Source organism: Zalophus californianus, chromosome 12 (genome assembly GCF_009762305.2).
Source record: "Zalophus californianus isolate mZalCal1 chromosome 12, mZalCal1.pri.v2, whole genome shotgun sequence".
Classification (NCBI taxonomy): domain Eukaryota; kingdom Metazoa; phylum Chordata; class Mammalia; order Carnivora; family Otariidae; genus Zalophus; species Zalophus californianus.
Genome location: NC_045606.1, coordinates 1,966,928 through 1,980,306, shown reverse-complemented (window position 1 = coordinate 1,980,306; position 13,379 = coordinate 1,966,928). Strand labels below are relative to the sequence as shown.

The 13,379-nt window shown below is 58.5% G+C and overlaps 1 protein-coding gene across 5 annotated transcripts in view; it reads left to right on the top strand.

The window, feature by feature from the left end:
* Positions 1–13,379, top strand: part of TNS3 (tensin 3) — a 206,009-nt gene that overhangs the window by 65,891 nt on the left and 126,739 nt on the right. For 3 of the 5 annotated variants that reach the window (XM_027573535.2, XM_027573532.2, XM_027573539.2), the window contains one exon: positions 5,265–5,303. The exons of the other annotated variants lie outside the window; for them this stretch is intronic. The gene's annotated coding sequence lies outside the window, so the exon portion shown is untranslated. The remainder of the gene's footprint in view (positions 1–5,264; positions 5,304–13,379) is intronic. 5 annotated transcript variants of the gene reach the window in all.

Sequence of the window (13,379 nt, the reverse complement as noted above, 5' to 3'; positions counted from 1 at the left end):
ACAATTAAACTTTGATCTCTTCTGCATCTTACATAATGGGCGAATAAAAACATCTTGTGTTTATCGGTCAGTAACACACAGCCCCAGAAGTCAAAGCTGTAAAATAATAAAAGATGAAGAGAATACGAAAGATTCTGCCCCTTGAGAGAAAGCCCTGCCCCCCTCCCTCGGGACTGCCGCTCTGTGCAGAGATGCAGGGTTCCCCGAGATTCTGTGCAGCCCTGGGGCCGGCGGACACGTCGCTCGGACGTCCGTCTCTCCAGCCGGGCACAGGGCGTGAGAGGGGGCAGGGGGGCTTTGTGCTCAGTGTGGGGGGCGGTAGGTGCTGCCTTCCGATCTCGTAAAGAATCGCCTTTGCAGAGATAAAGCGAAGTTCAACCCCGTGCCACATTGTGCGGGGCCTCTGTTGGACTTAACATTATAGTGATTTTTTAAAACGATGTGATTTTATTTAATGGTGCAGTTGGGCATAAGGTTGCACCTTTTCCTTGGGCTTCCCTTCAGGAACGTGCCTCTAAAGCCATCAAGGTGAGTCGGGCGCCCACAACCCTGTTGTCTTGTTTACTGCACCTAGGATGGTGGATGGGTTTATTGTGAGCATGTGGGTGCACTGATGTAATGTGTCTTCATACCTTGGTTCCTTTGAGCGGACGGACCCTTCCAGAATCCAGGCATGAGTATTTGCTTGTGCCGGCGCCATGCCAGCCCAGGGAGAATTTACCCATGGGCAGGATTACCTGGAAAACTGGTGGGCAACATGGCCGGCTTTCCCTGGGGCAGCTGGCTGGGTGAGAACGTGCCACATGCTTGAGGGCACCAGCTTCCATGGGCTCCTGTGGCGCTCGCTCACATGGCCCAGCACAACTGGGCTTGTCCACGATTCTGGAAAGGTCGGCTCGGCTTTACCTTTCCCCTGCGCACACGGGCTGTGCGGGGCTTCATTATACACGCGCGTTTCTGGAGAGAGCCTTGCTGTGCCGTTTCGTGTGGCTTTGTTCGACGTAAACTTTGGTAAGAATTGGCAACAACAAATGCTGAGTTCATTGTTTTGTTGAGCTAATGGAGAGGGAAACGATCTCTGCAGGGCACGGGGAGGGATGAACCGTAATTTCTGTCCCAGGACCTTAATTTCCAGAAGTAAACAGAGGGCCGAGTCAGGCCCTGTGAGGCCGTCTCACTCCCCTGCCGAAGGAGCCTCGCCTCCTCGCCTCCTCGCCTGGGTCAGCCCTCGGGGGTGTCAGCCAGGGCGCCCTGGTGCCCTTGGGGAGGTGCAGCTGCAGGGCTGGGCCTGGGTTGTGTGCGTGAGTGTGCACACGGACACACGTGCATGCTCCATTCACACACGCAGTCACACGTAGGCACACTGGCCCTCGCATCCACACTCCTGTTCCCGAGGCACAGTCGCCCCCGGGAGCGAGGCCCCCTCTGTCTGGGTCGCCTGCCCACCTGCTGACTTGGGGGGAGTTTTCAGTCCCTCGTGCTGCAGGTGCAACAGAGCGAGGTGTGGCTGGGGCGCAGTCCTGTTTGTTTATGGTCGTCCTTGGTTACGGTGACTTGGCCCCTAATGCAGCCACAAAACGGCCCCGGAGCAGACCTCGCGCCATCTCTCTGGGGTTGTCGCCGTCAGTTGGCGGCGCTCGTCCTCCCCGTCCGCTGCGGGCTCCGCCCCTCGCCCACCCCCCCCCCCCCCCCCGGGACTTGCAGTGAGAGAGTGGAGCCGTTCCTTTCAGGGGAGGAACGTGGTTTGGACCCGGTGGGATCTGCCCGCACTGCGCGGCCGCTGTGGGACTCAGCACTTCGTGCACCAAAGGGACGGTCATTGGCTTTCTGGGTGGCAGTGAGGGCCAGCGAGCAGGACCCGCTGACACAGCGCGTGGGACGTGAAGATGCCCCTTGGATGAGCCGTGGGCATCCCCGTGAGTGCACCCTGGTGGTGGCCGCTGGGCCCCTTTCTCCTGCGGCCGTGCTCAGGCCATCTCCCAGAGCAGGAAGGAGCTCTGAGGGAGGCACTGCCCAGACCCCCAGGGTGCAGGCGTGTCCTCCCTCTAATGCGCTGGCCGTGCACTCGGGGATCTGTGGGCGTCCTGCTCTAGGACGGCCCCTGCAAACAGCGCCACGTCGGGACACTCCCTCGGTCCTGAATCGCGTTGCAGGTGCCGCCAGGTTTTTAGCTCCGTCAGTGAGACAGGACTGGCTCCTGCAGATCCTGAATATCCAGGAGCCTCAGCCCCTGCATGACAAGGAAGGCCAGGCCCACCTGGAAACCATCCAGCACCACACGGTATTTCCTTTGGTGAAGTGAGCAGAGCAGATGGCCCTCTGGGCGTGTGATCTGAGGTCGCAGTAAGATGGGGACAGAAAGCAGGTGAGCGGCCTCTGCCGTTACTGACCCGACCCGAACCCCAAGCAGCTGCCCGTGGCTGGCTTACCTGGTGTCTCCATCCCGAGGGGAGGTGAGCAGGCCGTGGGTGGGAGGAACAGGTGCTTGGCTGGTGGAGAGCCTGGGAGCCGGGAACTGTGCCTCTCTGGTCTGGCTGAAGAGCTGGAAGGAACCCCTGAGTGTCTAGGACATGCAAGGGGGGTGCTCTGCATGGCTGCTTACATCCCGGCTGCCAGGCAGGGTGGCCCACGCGTGCGCCCTGCACCCTTCCACCACAGCCCTGCCAGACTGGGGTCCACTGCCATCCTCTGTCTTATTCCAAGGGAGGAAATGGAGCAAGGCAAGCCAGTATGTTCTCCTGGAGTTTCCGTCCTGGGATTTGGCGTGAGCCACATCCAAGGGACACGTGCCCACTATGTCCACTCGAGGATGGGCTTTGCGAAACTAGGTGTTCGCCATTCTTGATGTAAATGTTCATTTCCTCTCTGCCGACAGGTGGCTCTCCCCTCGGCCACACCCTCTTCTCTGACCTGGCGCTTCTGGTACAGTTTCATTTGCAAATTCCCTGTAGCCCTCCACGTTTTCTGTTTGCATTTTGTAACGGTGCTGGTGAACACAGACAGCAGGGTTGTAATCAGTTCTCTGGATCCGAGGCTCCTCTCTGGCTGGCGTGCAAGCCTTGAGCCTTGTTGCTTGTCCTTTGTTCTGCTGAGCTGGGGCCCTGCTTGCTCTCCAGCAAAGACCGTGGCTTATGCAGTTTGTGTTGACAAACGTCTCCTCCCTGATGGCTTGTCCAGGTGGCCACCATGAAGAACGGCCGAGCTCCTCAGAGTTCAGCCGGGGATGGGGCTGTGGAGGGTGGGGGGTAGGGGGCGGGCGTGGGATTTGGGAGCCCTGGCTCGGAGCCTGCTCTCATTCTCTGGAGGACACCCTGGGGACAGGTGGGCAGTGTCACCACCTCCCTCTGGCCTGGGAGGCACGTGGGCATAGGACCCACCTGCCTTCTGGACGGAAGACTTTGTCTGAGCTTTGAAAGACTCGTGGGTTTTGAGACTGCATAGGACTTTTCCTTTTGCTCAGCCGACAAACACCCGCTTCCGGGCAGCGAATTGAAACCTAACGAATAGACTTTATTTTTAAGGATAGTTTTAGATTTATTGAGATACTCTCATTTCCCTCCAGATGTTCCCTGTTACCGTGTTGCAGTAACAGGGTGCACTTGTTAACCTGGATGAGCGAATACAGATGCATTTTACTAACTGAAGCCCACAGTTTATATTAAGCTTTGCTCTTGGTGCTGCCCGTTCTGTGGGTTTGGACAGATGGGTCACACGCGTCCACCGTTAGAGCATCACGTATTCACTAAACACTTTCTGTCTCTGCATACTCCCCCCCCCCCAGCCCCCACCGTGGACCGCCACCGATCTCGTTACGGTCCCCACAGTTCTGTCTTCCCCAGAACGTCATAGAGTTGGTATTAGCCTTTCTCACTGGCTTCTTTGTTGGTGATATGCATTTGAGGTTCCTCTGGATCTTTTCTTTTTTTTATTTGCTGAATAATGTTCCGTGGCGTGGAATGCAGATAGTGATTTTTCAAAGGTGGGGGCCCTGATTCCTTGCACGGCCTTGCCTCGTGTCCCATAGAGTGGTGCACGGGGGACCGCCAAGCTCTGTGGGCCTGCCTGGCTGGCCGCCACCACCCTGTAGGCGCCGGTCTATAACTCCCCCTATTTCCAGAGACTTTTGTTTTGTTTTGTTTTGTTTTTGCTTTATGTTTATTGGTCATGTATTCCCTCCTGCACTCATCGGGCTTTGATAGACAGGTGCTTGTCGTGCGGATGTGTTCCCGTTCCCAGGGTGTGTCGGTCAGGGCATGGAAGCCGGCCATTGGGTCAGCGGTGCTGGGCAGTGAGGGGCTGTGTGTGGGGAGGGGGTGCAGGCGGGGAGAGGGTCGGTGCCAGGAGACGGGGCCCTGCCCAAGGCGAGTATATGAGTCAGCCGCCTGCTGGAGCGATGTATGTCCCAGACGAATGAATGACCATGTGTCATGTTCTCTGAGAACTTCGGAAGATAAGCAACAGTTATAAATAGTCTGCATGGCAAGAGTCAAGGTTATGCTGCCACCCACAAGGACAGCTAGATCCCTGGGGGTCTCTCCCTTCCTGTGCATGTTTTTACTTCAGGATAGGGGTGCGAGGGGCCCCAGGGGAGGAGAGCTGAATCTCACTGGCAGGTGCCAAGATCCTGGCCTCCCAGGACCACACGAGGCTGGGGGGACCCCCTCACCCGCCAATAGCCCTGTCTGCCCAGGGATGGTCTGTGCTCCTGGAGTGTGAGAGCCTGCCCCGCGCCGTCCTGTTCTGAGCACCCATGCTCTTCCTACCTCCCTCGCTCAGATGGGGAGGCCGAGCCCTGGGGCCACTCATCTGCTTTCTGTCCCACTTGTGGAAAGAGTTCTAGAAAAGGTGGCCCACTTTGTAAGAAATAAGAGTGCTGGGTGTGGTGGTGGGGGCAGCCTGAAGACCACCAGGCAGAGCCCCCGCCTCCCTGTGGCCGGGAGGGGTTCCCGCTAGCTCCCAAGCTCCTAGCCTTGGAGTCCACTGGTCGTTTGAAATCAAAGAGGTTATTCGGTGCATGAGCACAGGGCGTTTCTCTGCGGGGGAGGCTCCAGGGTTTGCAGGAAATCCTGTGAAAGGAGTTGGACTCTAGAAAAGTGAAGAAGAATCTGGATTCTCTTAACTGCAGGTCTTGTCTGACTTTGATGCTAGAACGCTGGGGCCGTGAGCGGGGTCAGACAGGTGCAGCTCTGGGGTCATGCCTGAGTGGACATCGGGTGGAGTTTTCCTGGGGACCCATCTGCTTACCCTGTGTCTTCTCATTGTAGGTGGTGACTCGCCGCGGTGTGCAGGTGTACCTGGGACAGGTAAGTCCTCGCTGTTCCCTGGGGCCCCGGCTTGTCATGCGGGACTGTCTCTGTCTTGATGTGGGACCCTCTTTGGGGCTGTCAGGCTCCCTCTGGACCTCAGACAGGACCCACTCCACTCACAGAGCCTCTGCATGGACCCCGGGCCTCAGGCACTCGCCCTAGCACGCTTTCCCTAGTGACCAGAGCCATGCCTGCCTTTCAGATCCCCAACGTCAGGGGTCCCTGTGCTCAGCCTGGGTTTCCTTCTCTGTGACAGAAGATGTCTCAGTCCGTTTTCTTAGGGGTAGAACGTGGGCCACAAGGTGCCCATGTTGCAAGGCATCTGTGTGTGTCGTGGTCCCGTGGCACCCGTGTTGCAGGGCGTCTGTGGAGGTGGGTCTCATGAATGCCTTCCCCAAGGAGGCCTTGCTCATAAATGGGAAAGTGACCAGCAGGGTTCGGATGGCAGGTGCCCTTTGGCCAGTCCACGCATCCCTGGGGCCCGTGTCCTCTGTGTGCCCGTGGCCCTCCCACTCTGTGCTCTGTCTCTGATGCTCGTGGTGACTCATCAGTCTTCAGGTGTGGGAGCAGGTGGCCTCCTTCCCGTCCGCCTCAGGCTGTCGGCTGTGGGCTGTGAGCACCCCCTTCCGTGCATCTGACCCGGCCGCCATCTGCTCCGTCCTGCTCCGGGGCCTCTCCCCGATGGGGCGTTCACCGGCTCTGCAGGTGTCCCGAGTGCCGGGAGCCCTTCCGAGAGGTTCTGGAATGGCCTCACCTCGGCTCCTTCCCACTGTGAGCTGCCGGGTCTGTTCCTGGGGCAGATTGGCGCTGCTCTGGAGGGCAGCCTCGCCTGGCTCTTTCTGGCTCTGCCCGTCGATGCGGCATTGAGAATTGAGAAGCGTGTCCGTGGCTTTGTTGTCTGTTGGCGTCACGTTGGGACGGCCCCTGTGGAGCAGGGTCTGCTGGGTCATGACAGGGAGGTGCTGCGGTTTTTCCAGGTAGCAGATCACTCATGATGGGAGTGGCGGTCAGGTCCTCCCAGGCCGGGTTGTTGCTCTGTTCGCAGTGTTTCTGCAGATGCGCATGTGCATGCGTATCAACCACGCGTGCTTGCGTGCACACACAGGTGCAGAGCACGTTAGTGATTGCGTGCTCGGTGCCAGCGTCAGGTCGGGGTCCATCCAGGTGACGATACCCGGAGACCCACGTGACCTTGCATGGAGCCCTCTTGCATCTGGGCCCCACTTGCCTCCTCCGTCCGTGGGGACGCTGCCACCTCCCCGGCAGGCCATGAGGAGAGGATGGAATAGCACATGGACAGTGTGGGTGCTGGCTGCAGCACCGGGTGAGGAAGAGCCTTATTCTTCACTGGGCGGATGCAAGGGGGCAGTCGAGGTCCCCTGGTACCCACGGCCTGTGCCGGTTTGTTTGGTTTTGACCATTGTTCTCTTGCCATCTGGTCGGGGAGAACCAGTTTGATCGGTTCCAGAGCGTGCCATATGCTCTGCGAGGGTGAAGGTGCCGGGACCTGTTCCTTCTGAGCCCCCACCTCGGGACATGGCGGGGGAGCCCCAGCCCGCAGGGGGCTTGCGGGCCTGCCCGCGGCCGGCCTCATGGACAGCTGGACGTGCGTCACGGCACTGACTGGCGCTGCAGGCAGAGTGTCGCTGGTGCTTTCCGTCCTTGACTGTCCATCCAAGAGGGCACATTCATACCAGTGCAGGAGCAGACCCGCACTGGTGCAGGTGTGGCTTTCAGGGGGACACCCTTCAGTCCGGTGGGTGTGGACTCCCTGCGTGGCCAGGGGTCCCGGGCAGCACACAGCGGCCTTGTGAGCAGCCAGCGTGGCGGCCCTGCTTCGGAGAAGTTCACTCTTTGAGAGTGGCCTCCGTCCTTGCAAGAGGCTGTGTCCCCGCCTGGCGGTGGCCATGCGTGCGGGCGCTCCAGGCTACGCAGAGCCCTCACCTGGCTGCTGGCGCTCACCCCCAGATTGTTTCTGCATGGCTGTTGTGGTTTCTCCCACTGGAGGAGGCGTGGCCTAGACTCGCTTCTGAAATTTGAGTCACCTGTTGAGGGAGCTCCTCCGGGCTGTACTCTTTGTTTAATGAAGGTGAAGACAATGGGTGGTTTCTGACGCAGGTGACATTAGGCGTCAGGTTACACAGACCGAGGCCAGAGTTTCCAGACCGGGCCCTGTTGGCTGCACCTGGGCGTGCGCGTGGGTGCGCTGGGACCTCGTTCAGCCTTGGTTTGCTTAAACTCACGGAGCTGGAGGAAGTGATCATGGGTGGTGAGGTTAACACAAGGGCATTGTGACTATTGAGGGCACGTGCCCCTGAGCAAACAGTGTCTGTGTCACATTCCTTACCAGGGGCCGTGACGGGGTCTCCCAAAGGCATTGGATTATTTCCAAAAGACTGCCCATCGAATGGGACACTTGGAGGTTTGAGATGGATGGAAACGAATCCCCTTTAACGATACTCCCTTTACCTGACTGCAGAATTAGGTAGCAACGACAGAGTTCAGGCTTTCCACCTGTCACATACTGGGTGGGGGGGTCTGGCCTAGAAGGTTCAGTGGGGCGCGTGGAGTAGCTCGGCCTCTGCCGCTGGCTCCAGGCCACGGCGGCCTCTGTGTGAACTGTCCTCAGTAAGTGCAGCTCTTTGGTTGGGTGCGGAATATTCCTGCTCACGGACTGTTCCCACGCTGCGGGACCCATCAGAACACAGATGCAGATCTGCCCCAGCGCAGCAGGGTCTTAACCAAGTGATCGTTTCTGCTTCTGGAAGTCACAAACTCCGGGTGCTGTGTCTGCACCCACGGCTGGCCTGCCCGGGTCTGAGCATCTCACGCGAGCATCCTCACCTTGTCCTGGTGACGTTCCCTTGCTGCAGGCAGCAGAGACTTGCAAACACCCTTGTTCTCTAACCCTCCGATCTTCAGGAAGCAGAGAAAAGTCTCAGGAGTCCTGCCACATCGTCGTCGAGCCTTCCACTTGTGCAAACTTAACACCTATGGTTTTGGTAAAAGCCAAGTGAGACCCAGAAATAAAAACATACACGATGCTGAATTCCCAGACTTTCACCTTGAAACTTCAGTGATCCAAGAGCCATACTCCGGTTCGGCAATGGGGCATCAGAGAAGCCCCCAGAGGAGCCCATTTTAAAGGGAGATGTGATGTGGATGGCGTGAGGAAAACTGAGGCCTGGTGAGCACACCAGAAATCGGGCCAGGGCAGGCCTGGACCGCAAGCTGGACGGGGGCGGGTGTGAGGCCGGCGCTTCTGGTGCCCTCATCCTGTCCCCAGGGCTGCTGGAGCACCTGCCATTGCTCCTCAGAACCTCAGGCTGCCTGTGGTGCTGCGTCAGCGCCCGTGCCTGGCTCTGTGTCTTCTCAGCAAGCATGGAGGCGGAGGGTCCCGGTGTTATGACTTGAGGCAGAGTGGGGAGTGTTCAAGAAACGCTGAATGCACCTGAATGGAGCCATGTTTCCGAGGTTCCCTGTGGCTCTGATCTGGATGCAGGCTGGGCTCCCTGCGCTGGTGCAGAGCTGGTCACTGCCGTGCTTACCTTGGTCCTCAGGGTCCTTTGTGAGGGTTGGGATCTGAATTAAGGTGTGCGGGCCCCGGGTGATGGCGTTGGAAGCTAGGATCCCAAACTTTGCTCAGATTCCCTTTCTCTTAATGGTGCATTTCACCCCCTCTGACAACCTGCTCTTGAAGGGAGCAAAGCACGTGTGGATGGGGGCAGGGCCTGGGCCGTTTTTGTGCACCGATCCCAACGGGCTTCTGAGATACGGCACAGACATGGAGTGGGCACCTGCGGGGTGGGGGTGATGTCCCGTGTGCCCCCCAGATTCCCATCTGCCAGAAACCCGGGATGTGGCTGAGTTTGGAATGCGGATGTGGGGAGGGAGGTCAGGCTGGACTCGTGTCCTTACGAGCAGAGCGGAGGATGTGGCTTAGGGACGGGAGGCGGCGGCCAGAGAGGGGACCCTCCCGCAGCCTCCTGAGGGCATGCGGCCCCGTGGCCTTCGTGTCTGCGTGGCTGCCCAGGGGAGCAGTGCATGGGGTCCATCTCTCTACCTCTTTCATGTTGCTTAGCATGCCTCAGCACCGCCCCCCCCCCCCCCCCCGGCACTTCTGGGACTAGGTTCGGCCACAGACCTGTGATGGGGCCATCCTGGGGCCTAAGCGCACTCAGTGGCGCTTGGCAGGGCTGGCCGTGACCCTCTGGGCTCTGCCACAGACCCCATGGGCCGGACAGACATTGCAGACGTGCAGAGGAATGGGGGAGGCTGTTTGTGGAAATTGTTTGAAGGAGGCCCTCAGGTTCTGAGGGGGCTTGGGGATCGGGCAGGGCTGGGAACCCAAGGCCCCCGGAGCTTCTCAGGGAAGGCCTTCGAAGCCTGCGTTGCTGACCAGGTGGGTGGGGGGGACCCTCTTGCGTTGACCTTTGCCCCAGGCCTCCGACTGCTGCCGCAGGTAGAGCATCCCCTGGGCCATCTCCAAAACTTGGTGCGTAGGTAGATTTCTCCGGAAATCCGGGGCCCCTGCCCCACCCCGTTCTAACCACAGGCCAGACTTTGGTCCACACTTGCTTTGATTTCACCATTCCCTCCTGCACCTAAAATAACATGCAGGCCTTCAGCTTTTTCAACCTTGGCAGGGAGAGACTGCCCCCGTTTCTGGGAAAGGCGGCCCGGTGCACGTCTCCCACGTGGGAGCTGCAGGTGGGCAAACAGGAGCCTCGGTTCACAGACCCTTTGAGAAAGAGAGACGGCCCTCCACGAATTAAGAGAACCCCCCCCCCCCCCCCGCATGCTGAGCCTCACCCAGTAAGCCTGGATTGGAAGCAGGGCCGAGCTAGATGTTGCTGGTGGGCCTGGCCACAGGTGGAGGGACACACAGCAAGGGGACACGTTGGCCTGGTGTCAGCTTACCTCCAGCGGGGAGCACGGAGCCTGGCTAATGATTAACAGCCACGCTGGCTGCTGGCTGGTCACCCCGGTGAAGACTGGCCCGTGTCTGTTCCTGGGCATGTCCACGGCCAGCCGCGTGGTGCACACGGGCTCAGGGCGCTGAGCTCCCACCACCCGGGCCTCTGACTGCATGGTGGGCTTGGGGCTGCGGCTCGGGCTTGACGGAGGAGCCCCCAGCCAGCGTTCACGGCACTCCAGGCATCTCCCAGGCAAGGGCTGTGGCAAATGTTTTCCAGTGAATGAATGTCCCCAGGTCCAAACACTGGAATCTGCCACAGAGAAGAAAGTTCTGGTAGCGTGCCATTTTTTTCCCCCTCCTCTGATGGCGTGGATTCTACAGCAATCACAGGTCGTGAATGTGGGGGGGACCCTTGAAGCCGGTGGGTGTGTGGGAATCGCGGGGACATCGCAGTTAATTGTGGAAGGGGAAGCTGAGCACTTATTTTTTTAATGCCCTGAGTTAGGACAGAATTTGCGTCAGGAGAGATGTCGTTCTGATAGGGCTTCTGTTGCCTGAGTGCGTTTTCTTTCTTTTTTTTTTTTTTTAAAGATTTTATTTATTCGACAGAGAGAGACACAGCGAGAGAGGGAACACAAGCAGGGGGAGCCGCAGGCAGAGGGAGAGGGAGAAGCAGGCCTCCTGCCGAGCAGGGAGCCCCATGCGGGGCTCGATCCCAGGACCCTGAGATCATGACCTGAGCCAAAGGCAGACGCTTAACGACTGAGCCACCCAGGCGCCCCTGCCTGAGTGCATTTTTACCTGCAAGAGGGGTCATCGTTAAAAAAAATAGCACACGACAGCATCCCCGGCCCCCGCCCCCCCCCCCCCCCCAGCCTCCTGAGAAAATGTAAGTCTGTGCGGGAGAGGGACCCTGGCTGCCGGTTTGGGGACCCAGGGTTCTGGAATCCGACTCCTCCCCAGGTTCTCTGTGGTCTGGGGTCCCCACTCCTGTTTTCTTATCAGCACATGTGGGTGTCAGCCTGGCTGGTGCCGTATCTGGGGCATCCTGGCCTTGCTCAGAGAGTCTCTGTTTAGAGAGCCAGGAGCCTCAGGCACGGTTTTCCTCGGGTCTCCCCAAGTGCCTCTGAGCTTTTGGAAGGCCTCCCCCATTTGTTCGAGGCGCGTCCTGCGTGCGGGTGGCGGGGCGTCTGCATCCTGAACACCAGAAGCCAGGCCAGTTCTGGCTTCCCCACTGTGGTCACATCACCCTCCTCCCCGGGGGGTACTTACAGCAAGCAGCCTTGTTTGCCACGTTTATTTTCCGTTGAGCATCAGGAGACAATTCTGTAGGGCGCCTGGGCGGCTCAGTCGGTTCAGCGTCTGCCTTCGGCTCAGGTCATGGTCCCAGGGTCCTGGGATCGAGCCCCGCATCGGGCTCCCTGGTCTGCGGGGAGCCTGCTTCTCCCTCTGCCATTGCCCCTCCCCGCCACTCGCGCTCTCTTCCGTGCTCTTTCTCTCTCAAATAAATAAATAAAATCTTTCTTTTTTTTTAAAGTAAACAATTCTGTAAAAGAAAAGGGAGAAAGTTTCGTCCTTGGTGGAAACCGTGTCCCCTCCGGAGGCCCCCCCCCCGTACAGAGAGAATAAGGAAAGTCCCGCATGGCTGCCTGGGGCTCGTTCCAGTTTGGGGACAGGCTTGTGACCGGGCACAGTCCCCATGCTGGCCCTCCACCTGTGTGTCCAGCCGTGTGGCAAGCGCGGTGGCCTGTCCTCGGGTTGGACGGAGTCTTGGACGGTAGACGCTTGAGGACCAGTCAGACTCGGGCCTGGATCCTGTTGTAAGGGCTGTCGGCTTTGTGACTTTGGGTTCAGATGTCGCTTTCTGATCTCCGCAACAGACTATTTATTTATTAAGATTTTATGTATTTGAGAGAGGGAGGATGGGCCTTGGGGAGGGCCACAGGGAGAAGGAGAAGCAGGCTCCCCGCGGAGCAGGGAGCCCAGTCCGGGGCTCCATCCCAGAACCCTGGGACCATGACCCGAGCTGAAGGCAGACTCTTAACGGCTGAGACCCCCAGGTGCCCCTCTGCAACAGACTTTAAATAAAGAGAAACAAGCTTTTAATCTTCTTTTCTTGGGCGGCCTGTTCCTTGGGGTTAAAAATAGACTAAGAGCAAAAGTTCCGTGTCAGGAGGAATTCTGGCCGGCCAATGTCGAGAAAGTGAGAGAGTTAAAATGTGCCAAGTTGCAGACCGCAAGTAACCGAACAGCCGTGACCCTCCGTAACCTCCTGGGTCACAGAAGGAAGCTGGTGGGGTCATGTGTCTCCTCCAGGGAAGTTGGCCGCGCGTGTGGGCGTCATGGGAGGCCCGAAATCAGACCAGAACCACCCTGAGCCCAGGCCCATCCACGGCTTCCAGGAAGCACAGGGTCGGAGCCCCATGGAAGCCTTCCAGGGGGGTCAGCAAACTCTCCGGGAGGGAGGGGGGAGTTTGGCTGGGCGAAAAGCATGTCGGTCATCTCCAAAACACAGAGGAGGAGGAAGGGTCTCTGTTGTCAGGAACCGAAGAGATGTTAGATAAACATCGTCAGACTTTATTGGGAGCTCAATTCCAACAATCTGACTGTAACAAAGAAAAACAAAACAAAAAACAAACCCCAAAAGCTTGTAAGACAGGGAAATCTGAACGTTGACTAGCGATGTGGTGTGGTATTAAGGAATCACTGCTCAGGGTAGTGGTGTTCTGTTGAAGTTTTAAAAAACCTGGTTTCTCTGCTGAGGATGCCTGCTGACATGTTTGCAGAGGGAGCGAAGGGCTGTGTGGGGCTCGTGTTGTGACGGTCGCGGGAGGGGTGGGGTGGGCGGCGGTGAGCAGGTGGCATCTGGAGCTCGGAGCTGGGTCAGGATGCAGGTGAAGTGGGAGCGCAGAGCTCGGGGCTTCAGGGCCGGCCAGGAACTGTGTCGAATTACCCTAGGACCGGCCCGCAGGCGTTCCCTGGTTTTCCACGAGCTAATCAGGCTTGCCCGAGCGTCTTCCTTGTGGCGTTCCGGATGGACGGCTGACATCTGGAAAGACCAGTCCGCATGACGAAGTTTCACTGAAAACCTGCTGAGTTCATCAGCACATGACATGGGGTTGATACAGTGTTTTCTGTACAGAAGTGCTGGCTTC